General features: G+C 37.5%; 2 pseudogenes; both read left to right on the top strand.

Annotated features, from left to right (window-relative positions):
- The window catches only part of LOC112409077 (poly(ADP-ribose) glycohydrolase ARH3 pseudogene), a 77,947-nt pseudogene that overhangs the window by 5,001 nt on the left and 53,539 nt on the right, over window positions 1–19,407 (top strand).
- On the top strand, window positions 4,969–5,334 carry LOC112409080 (40S ribosomal protein S12 pseudogene; annotated as a pseudogene).

Raw genomic sequence — 19,407 nt, 5'->3', positions numbered from 1 at the left:
GAAATTTACCTCTGAATATGTCTTTTTATTTTGTGGGAAATGGCAGGAAAGAAACTGTTTAAACAAAAAAAAAATGTGGAGGCTAGGGCCATCATCTTTACTGTTGTGATCTTCGTGTGATGTGAAATGGGCTCTCCTCGCTGAATCATGGCCCGGGAACACTGTCCCCACATCTTGGTCCCCATTACCCTACAGATTCAGAGGCCTCCCGAGATCCTCTTGCGTAGAAAGTAGAACTGCCGCCAAATGTAGGGCGGAGTCTCTTGGTTTTCATGGCCCTGGCTCAGGTTCAGAGATTGCCAGATGGACCCTGTGTTCTAATTTGGTGCATTCCCAACCAAGGGCCTATTCACAACCTATTTTATACTGTAATTTTAACAATTTTTGTTTTTAATTAGATGATCATTCAGCACATGTTTTTTGTGACCACTCAATAAGTGTTATTTTTGCCAAATTACTTTTTGGGCACTGTCATGAAATGGCTCCTTTAAATGCTTTCAGATCAAGTTTTCAAATCTTTTTTTCAAACTCACCCAAAATTTTAAATCAGACATAATTAAATATATTACGTATTTATATTAGACTCTATTTCAAATTTTCACTACCTATTTAAATGACCTCCTGAGGGGGAAAATAAAGTAATCTTGTTTGAGAGTAGGTAACACACTTTTCCCTAAATTTACCTTTGGATCTAGTTGTTTCTAACGGTTCTGACTTTACTCAATTAATATTGCTGCTGCCACCCCATTAACTGTTATATTTAATATGTATTAAGATGCTCTATTGATAATAAAGTATTTGAGCATTTTATGTAATGATAACCGTCCAAAAGTTGTATCATCTGCACATTTGACTAGCTTAAACCTCTAAGGTATTCATTCACATCACAGATAAAAATGTTGAGCATTTGAGTTCTGTGATGAGCCACTGAGCATCTCCCTCCAAGTTCAGCTGATCTGAAAATACTTATCGTGCATTCTCTGCTCAGCCTTGGGATGCAAAGATAAAGAATATTACATGGTCTCTGCCCTATTTAGAGTTCAATAGGGATGATAGTAATGCACTGATTGATATATATATTCCAGCCAGCTATGAATCCATTTAATGTTGTATTCCTTAGGTCACATTCCTGATTCTTTCAATTTATTAAGTGCCTTCTATATATCAGGCAATGTGATAGGTCTTGGGAAAAAATAAAACCTGGTCTGTGATCATTATTTCATCTATAAATGTATCCTGAAAGACTGTATCAAGGGTTTTGCTATAATCAATATCCACTATGCCAGTTGATTTAGGATAGTTTCCACCATGTGGCTTTACTAAATTCAGATAGCCATAGCTTGTAGAGAGCAAGCCTAACTCTCAAGTTTAGGATGGTACCTGAAGCTTTCTGATACTCTGTCTCCTTAGACATCCCTTTGACTTTATCAAGCTCTTTTGTAGGTTTTATATTTTTCTTAATACTTTATTTTTAGAAAACTCCATTGTATATTTGTATTTCTTTTTTTAATATATACATTTATTTATTTATTTAGTTTTGGCTGTGTTGGGTTCGTTGCTGTGCACGGGCTTTCTCTAGTTGCGGCGAGTGGGTCTACTCTTCGTTGTGGTGCGTGGGCTTCTTACTGTGGTGGCTTCTTGTTGTGGAGCACGGGCTCTAGTTACGCTGGCTTCAGTAGTCGTGGCACGCAGGCTCAGCAGTTGTGGCTTGAGGGCTCTAGAGCACAAGCTCAGCAGTTGTGGCACATGGGTTTATTTGCTCTGCGGCACGTGGGTTCTTCCCGGACCAGGGCTCGAACCCGTGTCCCCTGCATTAGCAGGCGTATTCTTAACGACTGTGCCACCAGGGAAGTCCTGTATATTTGTATTTCTCATTCATCCTTTCTTCTCTAGTCTTTCAAAGCTCCCTGCTCTCCAGTTCTATCCAGGACTTCTCAATTTTCACACTAGTGTTCAACCTTAAGTCAATTTATCACCCATTCCAACATTAGTACTTTCAAGAGATATGTAAGGACATCTAATAAATGTGTTGGGCATGATATTTATCAATTGTTGTACATTATCACTCTCATTATACATTTGCTTTAAATATACCTGAGATCACTTTTGTCTCTAGACAAAAGAAGTTGTCATGTGTAATATGGGGTAAGAAACGTAACTCTTTACACCACAGAATCAAGGCCTGATAAATGCAAGATTATTATGAGGATGGTGGGGCAGTGTATTTCAAAGAGGGGTTTTCAGGAAGGTCTTAATGTAACATTCTGCACTAAAGAAATAACCATTAAGCCCACTTCATCCAATTTGCCCTTCAAGGCCCATTTAGAGTACTTATGAACCTTCCTATCACAGCATAAAATTTAATACAGTTTAGAAGGTTTTCCACTTGAGGGATGGTCAACCTTTTTATAATCCTTTAATTACAATTCTGTGCTGTCATTTTGGTGCAGAAGTGATAACATTCAGATCCAACAATCATTTATTATTGAGGGCCTATTGAGTATAGGCTCTCTGATAGGCACTTTCATAATAAATTGTTATTCTCTATTTCAACAAGTATATTATCTTGAGAACTTATTATGTGTCAAGTTTGTGTACTATCTGGGAGATTAGATATTTTGTCTAAAATCTTGGGAGAATCCTGTTGAATGTAAAATATGAAGTTAAAGCCTCTAAGAAAGTTCTTTGTGTTTATTTTACCAAAATAATTGTGTGAAAGTTTCTCATATTCCAGAATCTTAGATACAGAACAACAACAAAACAAAATGAGAAACTTTTATTATAGGAATATTGTTAATATTTTTATTTGATTTTCGCAACAGAATACAGAATAAAGCAAAGATCATGTATGAGAGGAAATATATACATTTTTCCTTTTTACATTTTTTCTTTTATTTTTGTCTTTTTTATGCTTGAAAGTCACAATAATGTACAATGAATATAAACATACAACATATTTAATAATTTTGTATTTTATATGAATTTTAATGTCAATATTCAAATTCAAACAATGGTTTGGATGAATCTAATATATATATATATATGAATGACTCAATTTTGATCACCAGGAAACTTGTGTAACTCACTTTTTGGTGGATTCCCTTATATTTGCCTTTCAAAAGTGCTGACTTGTCAGTGTTGGTTAAATTCTAAAAAGAGATCAGCATGGAACTCAGAATAGGCTCAGAACTCAGATAAAAAACCTTGTTCCTAGTTCTAATTTAGGCTGTAACATTAGCCGTATTCTTTTGCTTCTCCATATTTAGCATTGGTAAATTTCTATTGAATAACAATCTATAGGGATTCACTAAAAATAATTTTAATTTTAAGAAGTTTAAAATAATAATGATAATAAAAAACAACAACAGCAACATCAGTAATATTAGCTAATATTTATAAGGCTAATTGTTTTAAATATACCCTCTCTTTATCCTTAAAGCACTTTATGATTGTAGGTTATCAATATTATCTCCATTTTACAGCTGAAGAAACTGAGGTTTCAGGAGGTTAAATATCTGCCATGTTCTTAATGCATATTTTATTGAGCCTCCTTTGGATTTTTTCTCTCCATTTTATTTGTCTTGTATGAATATTACAGTGATAATAGGTATACCTAAAAATCTAAAACCAGTTCTCAACACCATTGTTTGAAAGGTTTTGTGTAAATATATGTGTGTGTGTGTGTATTCATACAAATGCTTACCTAAATAGTGTATAAAATCTGATGTAACATATAAAAATACTAAAGAAATGCTAGACTTGAAATTTGAGACTAAAAATAATATTGTTCAATTGTTAGTAGCATCAAAGAAACATTTGAAAATAATATTATAGAAGGTTAAACAAATGGGAGAGGGGTTATAATCTCAGGCAGTTTTTGAGATTTAGTGAGAAACCAATAGGGTCCTTGGGACAACCTTTAGAAAATGCTTTTGCGCAGGATGGCCTCTTTTTTTTCCTTCAAGCTGTAACAAAGGGCATTTTTTTAATAGAGCAATTTATGTCAAATCCTTTTTTGAGCTCAGGAAGACCAGATTTTTGCTCCCAGGTTGTATTTCTCTCATCCTTCTAAGGCCAAGGTTTGAAAAAAATCTCTAAAAGCAAGATTCAATAAATACACGGGCTTGCTAGAAATATTTAGTCACTTGGTCTTGTGATTGCAGCAAATCATTCACTTGAGCAGAACCCAAAGGGCTTGTATTTCCCATTATGGGAAATACAATCTGGGTAAGATGGAGAAGGTTCTTTAAGGGGAGAGGTTTGTGGGTCACTTCAAAGTTACGCATGCTTACCTAGGGTTCTCTCCTTGAGGAAACTCTGTTAGCATCAGCATCCATATTTCTGTTTTTAGTTTAGAATGCTCATTTCTCCTCCCCACTCAGCCCTCCCTTCCTATTTTTTTTTTGTTGTTGTTTGTTTGTTTTTTCTGATAGTTTTGCAGACTCAAAATGCCTCTCTCGGGACACAGTGCAGAGGTCTAGGATGTGATGCTGAACCACCAGCGGTGATTTAGAACAATCAAGACCCCCTGGATGTATTTTTATACTTTACCAGCAGTTTGATAACTAAGGACTATAAACTTTGAACGGTGATTCCAAGTCCCCGTAGACTGTCAGGCTTACAAGTCACCTTCCACACTATTTTATAGAGAATGACACTAGCTCCTGCCTTTTTTAAAAAAGTAACTTCTGGTTCATTAGAAATATTGAAACATGATATGTTATAAATGTTGAAAAACTATGATGGTTGACAGTATTTTTATGTATAAATTCCTTTTTAGGATGGCCTTTCCTTATTTGTTACTTACAGTAGCAAATAATCAGCCCAAATAAGTTATTTGAATGTACATATCCATCACATAAAACCCATTAAAAAACTCATCATAGCTCTTTCCCTGCCGCCGCGGAGTCGCGCGGAGGCAGAGGCGTGGGTGCACTCAAGATTCAGCTCCATCTGTAACCCACCTCCATGGCCGAGGAAGGCATTGCTGCTGGGGGTGTAATGGACGTTAATACTGCTCTGGAAGAGGTGCTGAGGCCCGCTTTCATCCGCGATGGCCTAGCACATGCCCATCTCTGTGTGCTTGCGTCCAACTGTGATGAGCCTATGTATGTCGAGTTGGTGGAGGCCCTTTGTGCTGAGCACCAAATCAACCTGATTAAGGTTGATGACAAGAAACTAGGGGAATGGGTAGGCCTCTGTAAAACTGACAGAGAGGGAAAACCCCATAAAGTGGTTGGTTGCAGTTGTGTGGTGGTTAAGGACTATGGCAAAGAGGCTCAGGCCAAGGATGTCACCGAGGAGTATGTCAAATGCAAGAAATGATCAAATAAACAAACTGGGCTCTTGTTCCTCAACAAACAAACACACATAAAAACTCGTCATATCCTTTTGGTATAGAGTGAGAATAGCTTTTCTCATGCAAAAAAAAAAATGGATTCTATTTTGATTTTAAAAATTTAACAAACATTCACTGAGAATTGGCTAAATGCCTTGTACTCTGCTAAGTGCTGGAGAGTAAAAAACCACAGCTCCTGTAGTCAAGAAGTTTCCAGGCTAGAATATTTCATTTCCACAAAAGTAGTGCTATGCGATTAAGATTACATTAAATATTATAATCAAAAAAAGACAGTGATTTTCAAGATACGTTCTTAGTGGAACTACTGTTTAAACTGCAGTGTATTAATAGGCAATACTGCAAGGAAGTGTTCTGCAGTCAAGTAAGTTTGGAAAATGCTGATTAGGCAAATTTAAATCGGATTCTTTTTGTGCCCCTCCTCCAGGAGGCGGGGTGGTGATCAGCCTCCCCAATTTACCTGAGCTCAGAATTATTAAACACCTCCAGGAGCAGGGTCTTGTGGAAAACAATTTTTAACAATGAAATATTCATTTTTAATAACTTTAAAACTTTTGTTAAAGGACACTTGCTGAACTAGAAAGTTCCAAGTGACAGTTCTCAGGGGACTGAAAGATCTGCTGTGTGACAGTTTGCTTTCATAGTTGGAGAGCCCCCTGAGCTTGTCAACTTTTTACCTGACATGCTACTCCTCAGAAAATCCCAGCTCCTGCTTTGCCTTGTTTCCTTAGCCATCCCATAGTCCTCCAATGATAAGAGATGGGAAAAATAGAAAGGGAGTAACCAGGAACGTCACAGAGCAGTGGCAGGTGCACTGACACGAGGGCAAATTCCTTGGCTTGATTTGGAGAGCAGCTGGGTCAGGCATCACCCTATGAATCTCCTGGGGTAACTCAGCTCCATGACACTTTCATAAACCTGAGTATTTATTTTACCAAGTGAGATGTTTCTCTGAGGCTTTGTTTATATACAGGGATAGTGGAGGCAGCTGTGAGGGACATGGCCAAGACATTCCAGGCACCAGCCCTGGCCCCTTGGATTTTCCTTGAACACAGACGCCTGTTTTAGGGGAGATTTCTAGTGGTGCTTTATAGCTTTCAAAGTGCTTTTACATAGTTCATTGCATTTGATCCTTTTATCAACCCCCTGAATTAGTGTGGCAGGAATCCTTTCCACTTTAGAGATGAGCAATTTAGGTCTAGAGATGAAAGCACTTGCCTAGAGTTACATGCTAAGGAAATAACCAAATCAGCATTAGGACACAGGTGCACTGCTTCCCAAGAATCACCTTGAGATTTAGTAGGTCGATGATGTGGCCAGAGGTTCTGCCTTCCTAATAGTCTCCTAGGTGATTCTGATATGGCTGGTTCCTGCTAGACCATACTTTGAATAGCAAGGTTCTAACCTAATTGCCTTACATAAATAAAAATTAATTGAAAATGTATGGACAATTTATTTCCAAAAAGCCATCTTACCAAGATGTCACTTGAGTAACTGACTCATGATGGCACTAGATGTGTCTCTGTGGTCACTTAGCTATGCTGCTCATCCTTTCAGCCATATCTGTCATTTCTTTGGCCAGGGATGCTCCTGCCCTATGCTTTGCATTGAACACTCTCTTTTCTATTTCATATTCTTTATTCACATCTGTCCATCTATCTCCCAAGTTTAAATAGTTCATCTCATCTTTCTACTAATTTGGATCCATCTAATTCATCAAAATTCAAAATATATCTTTACCAAGAATTTCCCCCAATTGAATTAAACCATCCAATCCATATCTCAGGGACTCAATTAATAAATCTCTACAAATATGATAGGTATTAAATTTTTTTGGTAGCCTATAATATATTCTATGTAATACACACATTTGTATAGAGTAATATTTACTATAAGGAAAGAATAGATTTTTAAAAATATATTTATTGGAGTATAATTGCTTTACAATGTTGTGTTAGTTTCTGCTGTATAACAAAGTGAATCCGCTGTATGTATACATATATCCCCATATCCCCTCCCTCTTGCGTCTCCCTCCTACCCTCCCTATCCCACCCCTCTAGAGGGGTCACAAAGCACCGAGCTGATCTCCCTGTGCTATGCGGCTGCTTCCCACTAGCTATCTCTTTTGCATTTGGTAGTGTATATATGTCAATGCTACTCTCTCACTGCGTCCCAGCTTACAATTCCCCCTCCTTGTGTCCTCAAGTCCATTCTCTACATCTGCTTCTTTATTCCTGTCCTACCCCTAGGTTCATCAGAACCATTTTTCTTTAGATTCCATATATATGTGTTAGCATACAGTATTTGTTTTTCTCTTTCTGACTTACTTCACTCTGTATGACAGACTCTATGTCCATCCACCTCACTACAAATAACTCAATTTCGTTTCTTTTTATGGCTAAGTAATTTTCCATTGTATATATGTGCCACATCTTCTTTATCCATTCATCTGTTGATGGACACTTAGGTTGATTCCATGTTCTGGCTGTTGTAAATAGTGCTGCAATGAGTATTGGGGTACATGTGTCTTTTTGAATTATGGTTTTCTCAGGGTACATGCCCAGTGCTGGGATTGCTGGGTCATATGATTGTTCTACTTTTAGTTTCTTAAGGAACTTCCATACTGTTCTCCATAGTGGCTGTATCAATTTACATTCCCATCAATAGTGCAAGAGGGTTCCCTTTTCTCCACACCCTCTCCAGCATTTATTGTTGGTAGATTTTTGGATGATGGCCATTCTGACCAGTGTGAGGTGACACTTCATTGTGGTTTTGATTTGCATTTCTCTAATGATTAGTGATGTTGAGCATCCTTTCATCTGTTTTTTGGCAATCTGCATGTCTTTGGAGAAATGTCTGCTTAGGTCTTACACCCATTTTTGGATTAGGTTGTTTGTTTTTTTTGAGTTTTGTTTAGTTTTTTTTTTTTCAGGAGGATAATGTAGTAATATATTTCATAAGGCAGAAAAAAACACATTCCTTGACCCAAAAATTCCATTATTTTTAAGGAAGTAATCAGACAGTTATACAAATGACTTTGTTTTCACACACACACACTGTATTTTATTTTTACAAGAGATAAATAGACTGACACCAAGCATTGTAAATGGATGACCACAACAAAAGCAACAATGATTGCAATTACCAAACATGAAACACACTCATACTATGTCATAATATTGACATTCAGTCCAGTAATCCTCCACATTACCAGCTCCTTTACTTTGCAGTGAAAATTGATTTGTATATTCTTTGCCTCTGAGTCCTTGTGGGAATTTTTTTTTATTCAAACAGAAAGTCACAAAAATTATAATCATCCTCATCAGTTCACTCAGTCCCATGTAATTAATTTTTTTATCTTGATCTTTTGTTAGCACTTGTATTAATTCACCAGTTTTCCATTAGAGTTCTGAAAATGCTTATTCATTCAGTTCAGCAGTATAGTCAGTTACCAGAAACTTGTACTTGTCAGAGTCTTTTCCATGAATTCCTTGAAGATGAAACCCTTTTATGAACATTTTTGCAAAAGCATCAGAGTACACCCAGAACTGTCTGTAAATGACAAAAGACTTAAAAATGACCATGGTTAACGATTTGATGACAGTTCGTAATAATGCAATTGACAAGGAAATTTAGTTATTTCTGAGATACACATTTTAGAGTAATAACTAGAATTATGACTTATAACATTATACCAAAACATATAAGATTTTTAGAAATTTCATATAATGTCTGAAACGTTTATATTAACATATTTCCATACAAATAACCCAAAGAAAGTTTGCTATTAGTTGTTTCCTTGTTGTTGTTTGCTTGTTTATACTGCAGGTTCTTATTAGTCATCAATGTTATACACATCAGTGTATACATGTCAATCCCAATCGCCCAATTAAGCACACCACCATCCCCACCCCACTGCGGTTTTACCCCATTGGTGACCATATGCTTGTTCTCTACATCTGTGTCTCAACTTCTGCCCTGCAAACCGGTTCATCTGTACCATTTTTCTAGGTTCCACATACATGCATTAATATACGATATTTGTTTTTCTCTTTCTGACTTATTTCACTCTGTATAACAGTCTCTAGGTCCATCCACGTCTCAACAAATGACTCAATTTCGTTTCTTTTTATGGCTGAGCAATATTCCATTGTATATATGTACCACAACTTCTTTATCCATTCGTCTGTCGATGGGCATTTAGGTTGCTTCCATGACCTGGCTATTGTAAATAGTGCTGCAATGAACATTGGGGTGCATGTGTCTTTTTGAATTATGGTTTTCTCTGGGTATATGCCCAGTAGTGGGATTGCTGGATCATATGGTAATTCTATATTTAGTTTTTTAAGGAACCTCCATACTGTTCTCCATAGTGACTGTATCAATTTACATTCCCACCAACAGTGCAAGAGGGTTCCCTTTTCTCCACACCCTCTCCAGCATTTGTTGTTTGTAGATTTTCTGATGATGCCCATTCTAACAGGTGTGAGGTGATACCTCATTGTAGTTTTGATTTGCATTTCTCTAATAATTAGTGATGTTGAGTAGCTTTTCATGTGCTTCTTGGCCATCTGTATGTCTTCTTTGGAGAAATGTCTATTTAGGTCTTCTGCCCGTTTTTGGATTGGGTTGTTTGTTTCTTTAATATTGAGCTGCATGAGCTGTTTATATATTTTAGAGATTAATCCTTTGTCCATTGATTCATTTGCAAATATTTTCTCCCATTGTGAAGGTTGTCTTCTCGTCTTTTTTATGGTTTCCTTTGCTGTGCAAAAGCTTTTAAGTTGCATTAGGTCCCATTTGTTTATTTTTGTTTTAATTTGTATTTCTCTAGGAGGTGCTTCAAAAAGGATCTTGCTGTGACTTATGTCATAGTGTTCTTCCTATGTTTTCCTCTAAGAGCTTTATAATGTCTGGCTTTATATTTAGGTCTTTAATCCACTTTGAGTTTATTATTGTGTATGGTGTTAGGAAGTGTTCTAATTTCATTCTTTTAATGTAGCTGTCCAGCTTTCCCAGCCTCACCTCTTGAAGAGGCTGTCTTTTCTCCATTGTATATTCTTGCCTCCTTTATCAAAGATAAGGTGACCATATGTACATGGGTTTATCTCTGGGCTTTCTATCCTGTTCCATTGATCTATATTTCTGTTTTTGTGCCAGTACCATACTGTCTTGATTACTGTAGTTTTGTAGTATAGTCTGAAGTCCGGGAGCCTGATTCCTCCAGCTCCGTTTTTCTTTCTCAAGATTGTGCTGGCTATTTGGGGTCTTTGGTGTTTCCATACAAACTAAAATTTTTTGTTCTAGTTCTGTGAAAAATGTCATTGGTGGTTTGATAGGGATTAAATTGAATCTGTAGATTTCTTTGGGTAGTATAGTCATTTTCACAGTATTGATTCTTCCAATCCAAAAACATGGTATATCTCTCCATCTGTATCATCTTTAATTTCTTTCATCACTGTCTTATACTTTTCTGCGTACAGGTCTTTTGTCTCCTTAGGTAGGTTTATTCCTAGGTATTTTATTGTTTTTGTTTCAGTGGTAAATGGGAGTGTTTCCTTAATTTCTCTTTCATATTTTTCATCGTTAGTGTATAGGAATGCAAGAGATTTCTGTGCATTAATTTTGTATCCTGCTACTTTACCAGATTCATTTATTAGCTCTAGTAGTTTTCTGGTAGCATGTTTAGGATTCTCTATGTATACTATCATGTCATCTGCCAACAGTGACAGTTTTACTTCTTTTCCCATTTGGATTCCTTTTATTTTTTTCTTCTCTGATTGCTGTGGCTAAAACTTCCAAAACTATGTTGAATAATAGTGGTGAGAGTGAGCAACCTTGTCTTGTTCGTGATGTTAGAGAAAACGGTTTCAGTTTTTCACCATTGAAAACAATGTTGGCTCTGGGTTTGTCATATTTGGCCTTTATTATGTTAAGGTAGGTTCCCTCTATGCCTACTTTCTGCAGGGTTTTTATCATAAATAGTGTTGAATTTTGTCAAAAGCTTTTTTTGCATCGATTGAGATTATCATATGGTTTTTATCCTTAAATTTGTTAATATGGTGTGTCACATTGATTTTTTCTATTTCTTCCTGGTTCAGTCTTGGAAGGTTGTACCTTTCTCAGAATTTGTCCATTTCTTCTAGGTTGTCCATTTTATTGGCATATAGTTGCTTGTAGTAATCTCTCATGATCCTTTGTATTTCTGCAGTGTCAGTTGTTACTTCTCCTATTTCATTTCTAATTCTGTGGATTTGAATCTTCTCCCTTTTTTTCTTGATGAATCTGGCTAGTGGTTTATCAATTTTGTTAGTCTTGTCAAAGAACCAGATTTAGTTTTATTGATCTTTGCAGTTGTTTCCTTCATTTCTTTTTCATTTATTTCTGATCTGATCTTTATGATTTCTTTCCTTCTGCTAAATTTATTTCGTTGTTCTTCTTCTTCTTTCTCTAATTGCTTGAGGTGTAAGGTTAGGTTGTTTATTTGATATTTTTATTGTTCCTTGACGTAGGATTGTATTGCTATAAACTTCCCTCCTAGAGCTGCTTTTGCTGCATCCCATATGTTTTGGGTTGTCATGTTTTCGTTGTCATTTGTTTCTAGGTATTTTTTGATTTCCTCTTTGAATTTTTCAGTGATCTCTTGGTTATTTAGTAGCCTCCATATGTTTCTATTTTTTACAGTTTTTTTCCCTGTAATTGATATCTAGTCTCATAGCATTGTGGTCAGAAAAGATGCTTGATATGATTTCAGTTTTCTTAAACTTACTGAGGCTTGTTTTGTGTCCCAAGATATGATTTATCTGGAGAAAGTTCCATGAGCACTTGAGAAGAAAGTGTATTCTATTGTTTTTGGATGGAATGTCCTATAAATATTAACTAAGTCCATCTTGTTTAATGTGTCATTTAAAGCTTGTGTTCCCTTACTTATTTTCATTTTGGATGATCTGTCCATTGGTGAAAGTGGGGTGTTAAAGTCCCCTACTATTATTGTGTTACTGTCGATTTCCCCTTTTGTGGCTGTTAACATTTGCCTTATGTTTTGAGGTGTTCCTATGTTGGGTGCATAAATATTTACAATTGTTATATCCTCTGCTTGGATTGATCCCTTGATCACTATTTCTTTGTCTCTTTAATAGTCTTTATTTTAAAGTCTATTTTGTCTGATATGAGAATTGCTACTCTAGCTTTCTTTTGATTTCCATTTGCATGGAATATCTTTTTCCATCCCCTCACTTCCAATCTATATGTGTCCCTAGGTCTGAAGTGGGTCTCCTGTAGACGGCATATATATGGGTCTTGTTTTTGTATTTATTCAGCCAGTCTGTGTCTTTTGGTTGGAGCATTTAATCCATTCACATTTAAGGTAATTATCGATATGTATGTTCCTATTACAATTTTCTTAATTATTTTGGGTTTGATTTTGTAGGTCCTTTTCATCTCTTGTGTTTCCCACTTAAAGAAGGTCCTTTAGCATTTGTTGTAAAGCTGGTCTGGTGGTGCTGAATTCTCTTAGCTTTTGCTTGTCTGTAAAGCTTTTGATTTCTCTGTCAAATCTGAATGAGATCCTTGCTGGGTAGAGTAATCTTGGTTGTAGGATTTTCCCTTTCATCACATTAAATATGTCCTGCCACTCCCTTCTGGCTTGCAGAGTTTCTGCTGAAAGATCAGCTGTTAACCTTATGGGGATTCCTTTGTATGTTATTTGCTGCTTTTCCCTTGCTGCTTTTAATAATTTTTCTTGGATTTGAATTTTTGATAGTTTGATTAATATGTGTCTTGGCATGTCTCTCCTTGGTTTTATCCTGTATGGGACCCTCTGTGCTTCCTGTATTTGACAGACTCTTTCCTTTCCCATATTAGGGAAGTCTTCAACTATAATCTCTTCAAATATATTCTCAGACACTTCCTTTTTCTCTTCTTCTTCTGTGATCCCCATTATTCAAATGTTGGTGCATTTAGTGTTGTCCCAGAGGTCTCTGAGACTGTCCTCATTTATTTTCATTCTTTTTTCTTTATTGTGCTCTGTGTCAGTTGTTTCCACTATTTTATCTTCCAGGTCACTTATCCTTTCTTCTGCCTCATCTATCCTTTATTCTGCTATTGCTTCCTTCTAGAGAATTTTTAATTTCATTTTTGTGTTGTTCATCATTGTTAGTTTGCTGTTTAGTTCCTCTAGGTCCTTGTTAAACATTTCTTGTATTTTCTGCATTGTATTTCCAGGATTTTGGATCATCTTTATTCTGAATTATTTTTCAGGTAGACTGCCTATTTCCTCTTCATTTGTTTGGTCTGGTGGGTTTTTACCTTCCTCCTTCATCTGCATATTTCTCTGTCTTCTCATTTTGTTTAACTTACTGTGTTTGGGGTCTCCTTTTTGCAGGCTTCAAGTTCGTAGTTCCTGTTGTTTTTGGTGTCTGCTCTCAGTGGGTGAGGTTGGTTCAGTGGCTTGTGTAAGCTTCCTGTTGGAAGGGACTGGTGCCTGTGTTCTGTTGGGTGGGGCTGGATCTTGTCTTTCTGGTGGGCAGGTCTGCATCCTGTGGTGTGTTTTTGGGTGTCTGTGAACTTAGTATGACTTTAGGCAGCCTTTCTGCTAATGGGTGTGGTTGTGCTTCTGTCTTGCAAGTTGTTTGGCATGGGGCATCCAGTAGTGGAGCTTGCTGGCCATTGGGTGGAGCTGGATCTTAGATTTGAGACTGAGATCTCTGGTAGAGCTCTTGCCGATTGATATTATGTGGGGCTGGGAGGTCTCTGGTGGTCCAATGTACTGAACTTGGCTCTCCCTCCTCAGAGGCTCAGGCCTGACACCTGGCCAGAGCACCAAGACCCTGCCAGCAACACAGCTTGGAAGAAAAGGAAGAAAAAAAAACTGAAACAGATAGAACCTGAAACCAAATGGTAAAAGCATAACTAAACAGACAAAACCACACAAAGGAACATATGCACACACACTCATAAAAAGAAGACAAACAAACAAACAGCAACAACAAAAAACGAACCATCAGAACCCTAGAAAAAATGGTAAAAGTAAACCTAAACAGACGAAATTACACAAAGAAACACATATACACACTCAGAAAAAAAGAAAAAAGAAAAAGAAAGAAAGAAGAGAGCAACCAAACCAATAAACAAAGCCACCAATGATAACAAACACTAAAAACTAAACTAAGATAAACATAAAAACCAGAAACAAATCAGACACAGAAAGCAAATCCCAAGTCTCCAGTTGCTCCCAAAGTCCATTTCCTCAATTTTGGGAACATTTATTGTCTATTCAGGTATTCCACAGATGCGGGGTTCATCAAGTTGACTGTGTGGATTTAATCCGCTCCTCCTAAGGCTGCATGGAGAAGTTTATCTTTCTCTTCTTTATTCACACAGATCCTGGAGTTCATCTTTGATTTTGGTCCCACCTCTGCTTGTAGGCCGCCCTCAGGTGTCTGTTCCCTGCCCAGACAGGAGGGGGTTAAAGCAGCTGCTGATTAGGTTTCTCTTGCTCACTCAGGACTGGGAGAGGGAGGGGTACGGTAGTCATAATTGGAGTGTGGGCCAAGCTTTTGGCAGCTGAGGCTGGCGTGACACTGCAACAGCCTGAGGTGCTCCATGTGTTCTCCTGGGGAAGTTATCCCTGGATCACAGGACCCTGGCAGTGGTGGGCTGCACTGGCTCCCAGGGGGGTGTGGATAGTGACCTGTGCTTGCACACAGGATTCTTAGTGGCAGCGGCGGCAGTATTAGCGTTTCATGCCTGTCTCTGGGGTCCGAGCTGATAGCCGTGGCTCGCGCCTCTCTCTGGAGCTCGCTTACGCAGTGCTCTGCCTTCTGTGGGCGCACAGAGCAGGAATCCCCTCTCCTCGGGCACCCAGAATCAATGGTCTCTTCCCTCTTCAGCAGGTCTAGACTTTTTCCCAGACTCCCTCCCAGCTAACTGTGGCACACTAACCCCCTTTAGGCTGTGTTCACACAGCCAACCCCAGTCCTCTCCCTGGGATCTGACCTCCAAAGCCCGAGCCTCAGCTCCCAGCCCCGCCTGCCCCGGCGGGTGGGCAGACAAGTCTCTCGGGCTGGTGAGTGCTGGTCGGCACCAATTCTCTGTGCGGGAATCTCTCTGCTTTGCCCTCCGCACCCCTGTTGCTGTGCTCTCCTCCATGACTCTGAGGCTTCCCCCCGCCCCACTGCCCACCCCCCGTCTCCACCACTGAAGGGCCTTCCTAGTGTGTGGAAACTTTTCCTCCTTCACAGCTCCCTCCCAGAGGTGCAGGTCCTGTCCCTATTCTTTTGCCTTTGTTTTTTCTTTTTTCTTTTGCCCTACCCAGGTGCGTGGGGATTTTCTTGCCTTTTGGGAAGTCTGAGGTCTTCTGCCAGCGTTCAGTAGGTGTTCTGTAGGAGTTGTTCCACATGTAGATGTATTTTTGATGTATTTGTGGGGAGGAAGGTGATCTCCACGTCTTACTCCTCTGCCATCTTGAAGGTCTCTTGGAAAGAATAGATTTTTAACTGTAGTTCTCTTGTGGATACATTTTTTTTCTAGGTAGGTGAAGTGTCTCGGAATTGTATCTTGATTTAGTAGATGTGTAAGGGGTACCATGGTACAGATAACAGTGTGAGGTAATGGTTTCTATCTGGCTTCTGGAATCACACAGGCTTGATTTGAATCCCAGAACTTCTATCTATGTGATCTGGGAAGTTTATCTAACTTCTTCTATACAACGAGAGTAAATGATAGTACTTATCTCTTAACATTAGATGTTTAATAAATGTTAGAACAACATTTTCTGTTTTACAGAGAATAATTGATGTATGCATGTTATTGTCAAAATATAATATGTTGAATTTTACTTTAATATCAATTCACTTTAATATCAATTTCATAAAATTGTACATAATGTGCTGAGTGAATAGATAAATGATTAATTGACAATTATATACCTTTGAGAGCTACAGTGTATGATCCTGGAGTCTTTGCTTTCTAAAGCTGTAAGATTTATTTTCTAATTTAAATAATTTAAGATTATTAAGTATATTTAAAAATCCCCAAATAGAATTCTTGAGTTTTCAAAATAAATGTTTATTATTTTTTTAAATTTGGAAGGTTCTTGTTAAAAAATTCAAAACAAAAATAATCTGTGACCTTTGTAATTATCAAGTTTGTTTTCAGTAAGGTACGAAATATCAAAAGAGGTAACTCATTGTCATAGTAAATTATATAAAGCCTTTCAAAATAGTTCCGAAACTTTTTTAGGGGTCAGAAATCTAGACAGAGTTTGAATGTACACCATATAGTAGAGAAGGGGGGACAGGTTCTAGGGGGAAACCATGTCCTTTTTAACCAACAACATGTCTCTTAACATTCATGCATACATTACTACTTCATGCAACCATAGTGTAAACATGACAATATTTATTATTGAATACGTTTCAAAAAATAGTGATGAAAAGTTGAGCAAGATTACTTATTCTTGATAAATTAAATTTATATTGTGTGAGAAAATTGGCAGTCTTCTTAACAAATAAACTTCTAAATTTCAGTAAGAGCAGTGTAGGAATAATTATAAAAATCATGTAATATATTGAGAGATTATGATCTTAAAAGCATGTATATGGATGTGGATGAACTTTCCACTCTTCTAAGACCACCTTCTTCACTATATTGCCCTCTTTTTGTTGCAAGAACAAACTTCATCAATTCTTTGCTTTCTAATGAGTCATTCCTATCAACAGACAAACATGTTATTTCTTCAGTCTTAACCTGTTATGAAGAAAATCTTCCTCAGCCTCACTTTCTCTTTCAGGTTTTGCCCATTTTCTCTGCTTATAGAATAATTTCTCAAGAGTTGACTTGTTGCCTTTGATTCCTCTTTCCCCATGCCTCTTGAATCCACACTAATCAGCCTTTCACTCTTATCCTTTTACTCCACCAAAACAGCTCTGTTAAGGTCCCCAATGACCTCTACATTGTTGAATCCAATAGTAAATTCTCAGTCTTTATGTCATTCAGCCTCTCAGTAACATTTGATGCACATGATCACTCCTGTGAAAAATGCTTTCTCCATGCCCCACACTGAACTCTTGATCTTTAAAACATGCTCCTCCCATAGTAAATGGCAACTCCATCTTTCCCATTACTTGGACCAAAATTCTTGGTGTCATCCTTGACTTCTTTCTTTCTCTTAAACCCCAAATCTGATCTGTTGTCCAATCCTATTGGCTCTATGATCAAAGTATATCCAGAAATCTGGGCACTTCTACTCTTGATGGAAGATACCATCATCTCCCACCTGGATTATTACAAATCTCCCAAATTGTCCCCCTCTTTCCACCCTGTCCTGTCCTGTGGTCCATTCTCCATACAACAGCCAGGAATGCTTTCAAGAAGTTAAGACATATAATATCATTTCTTTATTTAAAATTCTCCAATGACTTACCACATCATTCAGAGTAAAAGCTGATCTCCTCATGATGCCTCTGAGTCCTGTATCATCTGGTGCCTGCTACTTCTGTAATCCTGACATCCCGATAGCTTTGATACACACGTGTCAGGGATATTGAACTTGTTGTGTCCTTTGCTTGGATCTCCTTGTGGCTCACCCTCTCAATTTCTTTAAGAGTTTGTTCAAATTTCACCTTTTCAATGAAGCTTTCCTTGACCTGCTTATTTAAAATTGTAAGTCCTAGCCCTTTATACTCCCAGCCCTCTTCCATGCTTTATTTTTCTTTACTGTACTTGCTACCAAATAACGAAATATATATTTTATGTAAATGCCATCAGAGTAGGGATTTTTTTCCATTGCTGTATCCCAGCACGTAGAACTTGTTCTGGCACATTATATGTATAATTTGATCCATTCATATATATGAATGGATCAAATTAAAAATAAATTCAGCCTAATTTGGTTTAATAAAATTACTTGCATTCACCTTACGTTGAACATCTGGAATTTTGTTCATATTGACTGTAGAGTATTTTAGATTCCAATCCAGTGATAATCCAATGATAAATTTCAAAGGTTGTTTAAGGGGCTTCCCTGGTGGTGCAGTGGTGGAGAGTCCGCCTGCCGATGCAGGGGGCGTGGGTTCGTGCCCCGGTCCGGGAGGATACCACGTGCCGCAGAGCAGCTGGACCCGTGAGCCATGGCCGCTGGGCCTGCACGTCCAGAGCCTGTGCTCCACAACGGGAGAGGCCACGACAGTGAGAGGCCCGCGTACCGCTAAAAATAATAATAAATAAATAAATAAATAAAATATACTTGGGAGGTATGGTTGGTAACTTAAAAAAAAAAAAACGTTGTTTAAGTATTTTAAGAAATATTGGTTTCAATGAGAACATTACTTTATGGGAAGTATTCTACATTTGTAGTAAATGCATCAAGGAACTAGTGTATGTGAGAAGGCCCTGGCATGGATTATCAGTGATTATCAGCTTCACAACAGTGTTCGCCTGGCTGTAAATATGGTTCTTTCCATAGTCAATGATTTAATGAGAACACTGTAGTCAAATGGAAAGAGCCTGAGATTTTAAGAAGCCTAAGCTACCCCTCATCTGTTGTGTGACCCTGGGTGAATTATTTAACCTCATTGGGTCTAAAAAAATGGTAACAACAGCAGGTTAATTGTGATGATTAAATGAAGTCTAAAAAATTCTTTGAGAGCAGGGACTTTGTTTTGTTCACTGTTATATTCTCAGTAAGTATGACGTGTGAACAGTGTGTATCCAGTATTTATTCAATAAAATAAATACTTGTTGAATGAATGAATAATGTGTGTAAAATACATAGACCAGTCCATGGCACAGTGTAGGCACTCAATAAATGGTATCTATATGATAGTTATTAGCAAATTAACTACACATCTTTAATTACACAGAACACTTGGAGATTTAAGGGCATATAGTAGATTCTAGCTGACTTTAATTGTTGTTTTTTATTGGATAGAATTGAAGATGTTTGATTGAGTTTATAAATCAGAATTTTAAATGTAGAGTTAGAAAGTATTTTTATTTGCTTTTCCCTTGATGACAAGAACCATTCAACACTGAAACTATAGCTGTGGTTA

Source organism: Neophocaena asiaeorientalis, unplaced genomic scaffold (assembly GCF_003031525.2).
Source record: "Neophocaena asiaeorientalis asiaeorientalis breed wild unplaced genomic scaffold, Neophocaena_asiaeorientalis_V1.1 scaffold5, whole genome shotgun sequence".
Taxonomy (NCBI): Eukaryota; Metazoa; Chordata; class Mammalia; order Artiodactyla; family Phocoenidae; genus Neophocaena; species Neophocaena asiaeorientalis.
The sequence above is the reverse complement of the archived record's forward strand: the minus strand, read 5'-3'. Positions and strand labels throughout refer to the sequence as shown.